The sequence below is a fragment of the Mauremys reevesii genome, linkage group 5 (genome assembly GCF_016161935.1).
Source record: "Mauremys reevesii isolate NIE-2019 linkage group 5, ASM1616193v1, whole genome shotgun sequence".
Lineage (NCBI taxonomy): Eukaryota > Metazoa > Chordata > Testudines > Geoemydidae > Mauremys > Mauremys reevesii.
In genome coordinates this window covers 10,000,529-10,011,206 of record NC_052627.1, presented here as the reverse complement: position 1 = coordinate 10,011,206, position 10,678 = coordinate 10,000,529, and the positions used below count along the sequence as shown (strand labels likewise).

Sequence of the window (10,678 nt, the reverse complement as noted above, 5' to 3'; positions counted from 1 at the left end):
CTGGGAGCAGAGCTGAGAGCTATTGAAAATTCCACTCTACATTTGCATTGCTAAGCTCTCAGAAGTCATGAAATCAAAGTTAGCCTTAACTCTACCCCCTTGCATGTCTGCCTTGTGGTACGGTCTTCAGTTACTTGCAGCTGCATCAGTCTAGCTACAAATATCCCCACAAGGACAGGTCCCGAGAAACATATTTTACTCATGAGAATAATACAACTTCTGGGGCCACTGCTGGGTCTTGACCCAAAGCCAATTGTAAACAATGGGGTTCTTTCTATGGACTTCAACGGGCTTTGGATCAGGCCAGTACATATAATGGAGGTGGAGACAGGGAGGTAGGAGCAGACTTTAAGGGACAATGAGTAAAAAGCTGTGGATGTGAGTTTCATAGCTCATAAAGTTTAAGACCAAAAGGGACCATCAGATCATCTAGTCAGGAGGTTCCTAGTCTAACCTCCTGCATATCACAGCCTATAGGCCATTAAATTTCATCCTCATATCTCTATATTGAACCCAAAGAATTTAGTTAGACCAAAACATTTCAGTCCTCAGGAAACTAAACTGTGTGCCGCAGACAGAGAACGGGCGGGCTCAAGGTGCCACCAAGGCCCAAGGTCGAGTAGATTAGGTGAGATATGCCCAGAAGATGCCAGCAGGGGATCCATACCCCGTGCCACAGAGGAAGGAGGAAAAAAAAAACCCAAAGGTTCCTGCCAATCTGACCCGAGGGGGTCACCTTAAAGAGCTAGGTACACACATTCTTCTCTTAAATCATGGAGGAAGAAGCTATCGGTTCAAGATGACTTTCAGCAGGCTGAGTTTATGGATTGTTTGCTCAAGCCATCTCCCACATGATCATTCCTGGATAGAAAGCAGATGGGAAGGTTGTGAAATTGTCTTGCAAGCACAGCCACAAAGAAAATACACAAAAGCTACCTGTAGTATGAACCTTGGCTTCCCATCTCTCTCTTGTCCCTGGTGCCTTGTGCTACAGCAATTCTCCACTGAAATGACTGGCCCTTTAGTTTTTAATCAGTATTTAACAGCTGTGCGGTGTCACTTAGGCGTGTGGGTTTGTTTGCGGGGAAGGCTGTAAAAATACAGCTCTACTTTTTCAGTGACACTGAACCGCTGATAAAATATTTATAAGATTTCCCACAAAATGCCAGTGATTTCAATGGAGAATTGTTGCAATAAATGAAAATATTCAGAGCAGCAGGAAGAGAGCGGAGAGGAGCTTGTGGATCAAACTCTCCTTGCCTTTTCTCAATGATCTTTTCTCAAGAGCCGCTCACCCAGCTCCAGCTAATCCTTCTCCTTGGTCATAATCATCTCTTCTGTAATTGACTTCCCGTCACTCACACTGAAAATGCACGTAGTGTACTAGGTGCTGTCAACATGGTAACACCTTTTCATTCCTTTCATAATTGTCAACTGCCTACCTCTTCAATTTGCCTTTTGTTCTGAGAAAGGCTGTAGCGCAGCTGCTTCCTACAGATGCGCTATGAAAGCGGGTCTCCTGAAATGCAAGGGAGCTATTCAAAGCGCAGGAATTAATTTGGGCATTTTTAACTCTCGAACGTATGTGGCCAAAGGACTGAAAGAAGGGAGTGGGCAGTGAGGCAAGGGCAGGAAATGGTTGGATGTACTACATAAAAAACCGCTGTGTACGTATGCTTCACTTCGCACAATCGGTCCATTGACTGCATTGGCATACGCTGAACTTCAGTGAAAGGATTAGTTGTGCTAACAGAGCATAAACCGAAATTACATCTCCATGTCTTAGATAAACACACCGTTTTAGTTCTCAAAGAGGCATCAGGCTAGGGCTTTGGTTGACCCTCCAATACCTATCTATGGCTATGCTTGCTCAAACATACAGCTCTTTGTCTAGGGGGTCCCCTCCTCCCTGGTCTCCTTCTTTTGGATTTTTTAATCTCATTTGTCAGACATCTATCTTTAAATGCACTTCAAGGATACTCTATCGTCTGACTGATTTGTTCACTGAACCAGCATTCCAACAGCAAGAGAGAAATGGATGCTGCGGGAACTCCATCATGGTATCACGCTGACCTGTGTTGTATGGGAGTGTGGGTGGGTGGGGAAGACAGACAGGACACAACTGTCCCCTATTGCCCACAACGTGTCACATCTGCTCATTTAAATGCTCATTTAAATGTATCAGCTTCCCTATTAGATCAGTCAAGGGCTGCAGGCTACAAGCGCTATTTCTGCTGCCTTGCTTGTACAGCTGGCAGGAGGAAATGAAATGAGCATCCACCCACTTGCAGGGCCAGCTCTACTGTTTTCGCCGCCCCAAGCAGCACGTCAAATTGCCGCCGTGGACTTGGGGGGGGGGCAGTCCGTGTGCTGTTAGGGCGGCACGTGCGTTTCCACAGCGGCGGCAATTCGGCGGCAGCTTCTGTCTTCAGCCAGAAGACAGATGCTGCGCCGCCGCGGACAGTTAAATATAGAAGCTGCCGCCAAATTGCCGCTGCTGTGGAAACGCATGTGCCGCCCTAACAGGACATGGACCGTCCCCACCGTCCGCGGCGGCAATTCGGCAGCAGCTTCTGTCTTCAGCCAGAAGAGACGCCGCCGCGGACAGCTGAACATAGAAGCTGCCGCCGAATTACCACCACCGCAGAAACGTGCGTGCCTCCCTAACGGCGCACAGACTGCCCCCGCCGTCTGCGGCGGCAATTCGGCGCGCTGCTTGGGGCCAAAAACGCATGCACTGCCGCCTCTTGCAGATTGCCGCCCCAAGCACCTGCTTGGAATGCTGGTGCCTGGAGCCGGCCCTGCCCACTTGTCTCTGTGACAGGGTACCATTTTCTGGGCAGCAGCCCTCAAGCTTAGAGCAGGAACTGTGGGGGGATCTCTAGGAGGACAAGACGTGTAGCAGATTACAGAACACGGAGAGTCTCTAGCTGGGGAAACAGTCAGGTGACCCTGAGTGCAGACCTCAAGGCCCCCAGGAATCAATCAGGGAAGTGTCACCCTCTCTCACTAACAGGAGCAGCAATGTCTCCAGTGCATACAGTGATAACACCCACATATGGACAGGAGGAACACAGAGGGTAGCCAGTCCTCCTCACCCCTGCAATCACACCTCTGACGGCAGTGTAGACATACCCTTAGACCTGTAGGGCCAGATCCTCAGCAGGTGTAAATAAGAAGAGCTCCACTAATTTCATAGGCGCTATGCAAATTTGCACCAGCTGGGGGCCTGGGCTGCAGCACACATGTGCACTGCAATCTCAGGTTTTCCATAAAATGACATACGAATGCCTGTGTGTTTTGTGGTGCTCGATATCTAATTGTATTAAGTACACTGGACTCTCACTAGAATGTGAGATTTGGGAGCCATGCGCAGTACCACGTTAACGCGGGGACCACGTTAAAATGAATTGTAATTAAAGTAATTAAATTTGGGACCCATGACCATGACCGTGTTATATGCGCATTTGCGCTATATAGACGCGCATTCTAGCAAGGGTCCGGTGTACTTGTGATTCCGGCAGACCGGGTACCAGCTCATGCCAAAGCCCCAGGCCAATTTACTTGTATATTAGTATAGCTGAAAGTGATTGTTAAATGTATAAGAGCATATTTAGTGTTTAAACTTCAAGAAAACTAATGGGATGTTACTGGCATTATTTTCATTTATCTATATCCCGTTATAATATAATAGCAAACATTTACATTGTGTACACCCCTGTAACTAAATAACCCACCAAGCGAGAAAGAAGCCTTGTGGAATGCCAATGAAGAATTTTAACAGAAAAGTGCTCATTTCAAAACAAGTGAGGATTGGAGGTCAAAGACTAAATCCATTCCTCACTCTTCCTCATCAAAGGAAGAGCCCACATGGGTAGTGACCCTGGCAGCTTGTTTTCTGTGAGAAGAAGCTATAAGTATGGAGTCAGGGAAAGATGCTTCATCTCGGGACAGTTTGGATTCTAACTGAACGAGAAGACAGAGATCCACGGGGTTATTCTGGGTAGCCCTGAGAGACTTTTGGGAAACTGGCAGATTACTACATCTCTGCTACCATATGGATTGTGAGTCACCTATACATATATTTTACCTGCTTTAACCTCTCAATAACTCTTAGCTAATAAACCTTCCTTTTCTTTTCTTAGCTAATAAACCGTTAGTTACTTTACTATAGAATTGGCTACCAGCATTGCCTTCGGTGTAAGATCTAGGGTACCAAAATGCTGATCTTTCAGGTCTCAGTTAACAGCACAGAGTAATAGGGGAAATGTTCCTGCATATATTGGGTGAAATTAAATTAGAGCATCAAAACTTTCATTCGCTAGCCAGGATCAATGGGATTTCATTAGTGCTGCTTGCTTCAGATAGACTAATACTACCATTGCGCTGTCTGGAGTGGCTCACCACTGAGACTGCCTGCCTCAGGGCAGACTGCCAGAAACAGGACAGACACCCCCAACTGATGGTGTACTCTCTGATTAGATATCACCAAGCCAGTAAAAAATGTGAACTCCTGGATCACTGTGACAGTCTTACCACGGAATCAGGTATTCCCCTGTGTTTTTCATATACTTTGCTTGCCATACACAGAGCAATGCACAGCACTGCTCTCAGCATAGGGCCAGATGCAGCCACCCTGACCCATGTGAGTAGGGCCTTATATTGCAAATAGCCTCACTATAATCAATGGGTCTGTTCATAGCACAAGGCACTGCTCAGCGGCGGAATCTGGGCCACATTTTGTTTCCATGGAATTCTGGGTAATACACACACACCCCCTGCTGCTTCCTTCCAGCATGTGGCGTTTTAGAAGCATTTCAAATGACAAGGGATTTGTCTCAGGAGGTTAAAAATGATGTAGAGAGCCATGCATTTCAGGTCAGAATTTTGGCTCCAAATACCAACCACGGAATCACAGAAAGAAAAACAAACTGAGAACTGCAGACCAAACCCTCTGCTACGGGGTAGAGTGGGCAGCCACAGTCCTGCTGTCCCCAAACAGTGCAGGGACCTTCTGCATGGCTCTGTGGACCCAGAGGGGTGTTCTAGGGATGGAAATGGGAGGGCAGCTTGGCTTCCTTCCCTCCACAGAAAGCAGGATTCCCAGTGGAAATCTGAGTGGGACTCACTGCTTGGAGGGGACAGCTGGTCTCAGGAGCATGGAACAGAGTCAATGGAAGCTCCCAAGAGGGTCAGAGGCTCCACACAGAGCCGATGGCTATCCCTGGGAACAGGCTGGGGGCTATGAGACTGTGCATGGCTTTCCCAGCAGATATCCTGGGACTGTCCACAACCTCTCCACCCTCTCTACAACTCCTTTTCCATGAGAGGTACAAATGCCTCTAATTCCCCAAGTTGTGCCGTCTGGTGAGCAGCTCCCCTCAGTTTAGACTGTGAGCTCTTTGGGGCAGAGACCTCCTTCTCATTATGGCGTACAGCCCCTAGCACAAGGGGCCTTGATCAGGCTCTTTAGGTACTACTGCAGTATAAAGAATACTAATTTCTCACTGCGAAGTCGTCGTCAGCCCAGAGGAAAATGCTGCCAGTGAAACTGAAGATCCAATGACATATGGAATGCTATCTGCCGGGCAGGGCAGACTCCCAGCCCCTGGGACACAGAGAATGCTAAATATTTTAACGGGCTCAGCAGTGTAATTCCTACAGTGACTGCTGCTCACACCACAGCTCTCGGGCCCTGGCGGCTCCGCCACTGCCCCAAGTGACTGCTGCTAGTCTCTCACTTTATCCCCCTAAAGCTTCTGAAATCCTGGTAAAAGAACTCAGGATGAGAGAAGCTGTGATTAATCTGGAGGAGGGGGGCGAGGTATTTGAGAGACCTCGACTGATGAACTGCACACGTCAGTATCTCTGAGTAAAAAGATCAGCGAGGAAGTGATAATGCCCCCCAACTCCCAGCTCATGTCACTCAGCCAAACCTCCAGGGGCTAGGACTGTACTGTACCCTGAAGCACTTGGCATTTTGCTTGAACTTTTAAAACATTCTAACAAAATGCAGCTGTTCAATGCACAGCGCCCATATGAAAAATGGAGCCTGTTGGGCTACTATGGAGTGAGGTGCTACCCGCTATGAGTAAGGGGTCCAGAATCAGACGCGCTGGGAGCAAAGAACATAAACGTTCCTTCACTAGGTGAGAAAACCTTCCGAAAATCTTTACAGATTTTTTCTAACTGGCTGGCCAGGGATTTTCCCCCCAAGTCTCTTCCAAGGGAGTCCTGTCTTTCTTGTCTTCCTTGTCTAAATTGTCTGTCCAGAGGTGAAGGGTAGGAATTTGAACAGAAGGCAGGGGAAAGAAGGCAACCCTTTGATAAATTTACTGTACCCTCACTGTACCTGGCCCTTTCTCCTAGTGTGCAATCCATAAAAGCCCCATATGCATTCATGAAACTATACAGATAATATGGTTAGTTTGAGTAACATGAACACACAGAACAGAACATTTGCCATCACAATGTAAAATGAAAGCACCCCCATACCTTTAAAAAGTGTTTTCTCCGTTGTTCCAGCTTTTTTGGTTTTGGGTCTGACTGCAGGCAATAATTAAAAAAAAAATTAAGAAGTCTCTTTTCTGTCCCATATTTTCTGAGAGGTTTGTCCCTGGAGCAATAATTGCTGTATTCACAAAGCAGTAGGACAGGTTAGATAAGGGGTACAAAGTTACTAAAATAAATTATGCACAAGAATACTGATCTCTCAGTGTCAACGCAGCCCTGATCCCTTGGACACTTCAAACTCTACCACACTTGGTTTGGAATCAACAGAGCACTGAAATGCAGAAAAAGGCTAGTTATGAAAACGACCTGTCCAGAATCGAAGTATAAATAGCACATGCCAGACCCTTGGAGAAAAGAGAAAAACTTACTGTACAGAGACTTCTTAACCTTTGGAGCCAGAGTTCTTCACCAAAGACAAACTATGCACTGCCCTTCGTAACCCTAAGGAGAAAGAGAAGTCGCTGCTTGTGGCTGTGTGTTAAAATGCTCTGTAACTGACTCCTCCCACAGAGAGACAATTACTTTGTTTTCTTCCTATAAGTAACAGTTAAGGTCGGGTCTTTTCCTCCCAAATAAAGATATAATGTGGTTCTTAAAACAATAAAAAAATCCCCACAAGTGTGTCGTTGACCATGGAAGTATTATCATGGAGTTTTGTCCAGGGAAGAAACTGGAAGTAAAGACAATGGTTTTAAATTCAACATACTGCAATGGGTTTCTAATTCTGTGAGGCACAAAAAGTCAGTGTAGAACACGCTGCTTTTCCTTCCATCAATACTCTTTATATTCTTGTGCTACTAATTTAATTGGTTTCCCATTAGTGAGATAGGGCTGTAACTTTATCTTGACTGCATTGTCTGCTACAGAGTTGCAGAGGAGATTATAGTTCTGAGGCCAGGAGCATACTCTGCTCAGATGAGATACGGCCTAAATGTTTCTTGAAGCAATTCTCTGACACAGGCAGTAAAGGGGCAAACGTGCTATCATTCTGGACGTCCTTCAATAAACAAGCTGTTTTTAATATCAAAAACATTTTTCACAAGAAAAGCAAAAAACACTATTCCCAGGAAAAAAAAGCTTTGTTATTCTTTCTATTACAGAACATCAACGAAAGGTCAGGCCTTCTGTGTGCTAGGCACCCTACAGGTAGTTAACAAAGAGGACAGACCCTGCCCCAGTGATCTTACAATCCAGGGAGATTTTTGTTTGCAGCATTTACTCTGTCCGGATAAAATAACATTATTAGAATGTTGAAAGGCAAAGAAGTGTGAAAGTCAAGCCATTCAAAATTAAGGCTAAGAAAAACAAACGCTTAGGGGGAGATTATTCAAATCCTAACCAGACCCCTCCAAAACGGAAGGTTTCTCCATTTAGATGCTGTGTGTGGTCCCTCCACCCCAAATCATTCAACATGAGCTTTACTTTACAAAATGAGCTATTATTTTATCTTAATGACACCCTCCAAATTACACCCTTCACACCACAATGCTGCCGTTTGTAAAGGACTCAGCTGTTTTTCACAGCTCAAAGCACAGACAGTTGGGCACATCCACAATCGTCAGGTTGAACTGTGGTCAAGGCACCTGGACACACTATCACTCTGCTAAACTCACTGAGCTTCAGTGCCCCCCGATATGTCCCCCATAAGTCTCAGCACCTCTCCTTGCCAGCTGTATTTTGGAAGATTTTCAACAGGCATCATTTTAAGGCGTTCTTTTAAGAGAATTGTGGGTGGAAGAGGTCAAACTCCCACCACTCTCTAGGAAACTCCCAATTCCCTAGGGTCTTTCATAGGAATCGCCTGGCATTTGCACCATTTCCAAGCTGTGTTTGCTACATGGAGGAGGCTGGGAGGAACACTGCTCACACTGGAAAAAACTAAGCCTTGGCCAGCTTTCTCCCACCTCGTAAGCCATGGACAGCTGAAAACCAGAGAATCCCAAAACAGCACACTTCACGTAGTTCCCTGTTCCCTTCAGGTGCAGGCCAAGCCACAGACAGAGGTTGATAAGTCTGCTCCTGTGTTGGCTAACAGCGGTGGCTATTTTAGTTCAAGAAGTGGAGGCTCATGCCTAAAGATCCAAAGGTCTCAGGTTCAATACCCACAGTCAACACATGTGGCATTACATCATTACACCAAACTTGTCAAAAAAATTTTCAGGAAGTTTCAGCCACTTTCTTCATTCATTCCCACTCTGCTGTGTGTGAGAGCACATCTTCTCCCCAACTCCAAGGAACATGTGTACAACATATAAAAAGTGCGGCTGATTGCCTCAGAGATGCCTCTCATGCTGTAGCCCTTAGCAAATATGGGAATGGAACAATGACAGTGCCTCTCTATAAAATGCCTATTTCTGATTAACAACCTCTCATCGGAGGGTCTAATAACTAGATTGTTCCCAAACTGTTGCGAACCATTATTTATCATCTTAACTTTTCACAATCTGGATTTTGACTGACTTGGAATTTAGCCCAATAATTTGGCTGGCGTTGTTCCCAGAGTAAATTTTAATAAACCTCTGGCAGTTGCCAAATTTAACAAACTATTTGGCTGATCTGTTGCAGTTTGATATGGCTGACTGACATCTGCCTTGTTGGAAAACTGCAGAGCCAACCCCTTCATTAGATTTCACATGGGGGAGCCAATGCATGGGTGCTACCTCAACTCATCTGTGTGCCACGGAGAAGAGCTGAACCCCCAGTCCAATGTAACCCCCACCCCACAAAAGGAAGAGCACACAGCAATATTTCTGTAACAATATCAACCATATCAATGACCTTAAGGAGAACCCCGAGGCTTAAAGATGGGTTTTCATCATTCTTGCTCTGTTAAAAGAGAATACACAGTTATCTAATTCCTTTTGGGACACAAGTCGGGGCCACCCATCTACAAAAGGGTTGAAGTCAAGCTAAATTGAGTTTCTTGGATGGTCATTGTGGATGGAGCTGCAATAGGGCACCTTAAAAAAAGACAAAATTCTTTTACCTCTGCTTGTTAAAGGAAGGAATCATCCTGGGTCAGGTTTTAGGTATATTTTTAGTTTGGTCTCTGATAGGGTGGTGGCCCTTTGCCTTGAGAAAGGCACAACCATGGCATGGTTTCCCCCCACAGTTATCAATCACAAAATGTTCTACTCTATTTGCCTCTATAGTGCGATTCGGCACAGGGAAAGACTGGATGAACTCCATCAAGGAAGGAAATTTGTGGCCCTTTTAAGAGCCAGGCATGATGGAAACCCAGTACTCAGGGTGGAACGACTAATCTTACCAGAAATAGCAAAGCCTGGTAGAGATAGGATCTGTAGAAAATGAAGGACTTAAAGTCCATCTGGGGAAGCAGGTTTGTTGTTCATGGTTTATAGCCAATTTTTCTCTTTGTAGTGTGTGTTTTTGTAACTACTAATAAATTAGAATTGTTTTAAAAATTGCACATACTGAGTCAGTGCATTTTATGCCAGAGGTTCTAGGGATTCTGCCAACTTTACATCATAATGTACCAGAAGATAAATGTTCAAGGTTCTATGCCAGAACATGGATGAAATATAGACCCTGAGTATACGTATAAGGCCAGGGTTTAGGCCCTGATTCAGCAAGGTACTTAAGCACGCACATAACTTTAAGCCTGTGAGTATTCCCATTGACTTCAGTGCACTTTGGGATGGAAGATAAACTACACAAGAAACATCTAAGCCTTTCTGCATACTTGGATGAACAAGGCACATACAGCACATGGAAATGAATAGATCTTGTATGTCATAAGCCATGCCCAGAAGCAGGAAAACCGAACCATCCCTCTATGCAGAGTGGAATGCTGAGTACACTTTTAGAGTGTGTTTAGAGAAGTGACAGATAGCGCTCAATTATATGCCACCATATCAACATTTTAGCTGGAGCTGAAGACAGGGAATTAAAGTAACTGCCTTGAAAAAAGATTTTGCGTTGTTTTTCTATATTAGATACTCATTAAAAATCCTTTTTACAAACAATCCTTAGAGAACAATAGAGGAGTGAGGATAGTGATACAGGGCTGGGTTCTCCAGGATGCTTCCACTAGCTGGAGATTCCCCTGTATAGTGGGAATTTCTGCTGGTGCAAAGCCACTAGAGGGAGTGTAGCTATCTTCTACGCCTCCCCGCACCAGTCCCACTGTGAGCAGGATGGGGAA

The 10,678-nt window shown here is 45.4% G+C and overlaps 1 protein-coding gene across 4 annotated transcripts in view; it reads right to left on the bottom strand.

Moving 5' to 3' along the window:
- The window catches only part of CSGALNACT1 (chondroitin sulfate N-acetylgalactosaminyltransferase 1), a 95,240-nt gene that overhangs the window by 42,066 nt on the left and 42,496 nt on the right, over positions 1-10,678 (bottom strand). The window contains exons 3-4 of one of the 4 annotated variants that reach the window (XM_039541976.1): positions 6,882-6,954; positions 6,496-6,631 (exon numbers count right to left, since the gene is read on the bottom strand). The exons of 2 other annotated variants lie outside the window; for them this stretch is intronic. The gene's annotated coding sequence lies outside the window, so the exon portion shown is untranslated. The remainder of the gene's footprint in view (positions 1-6,495; positions 6,632-6,881; positions 6,955-10,678) is intronic. One more of the 4 variants, XM_039541974.1, reaches the window with a different exon arrangement.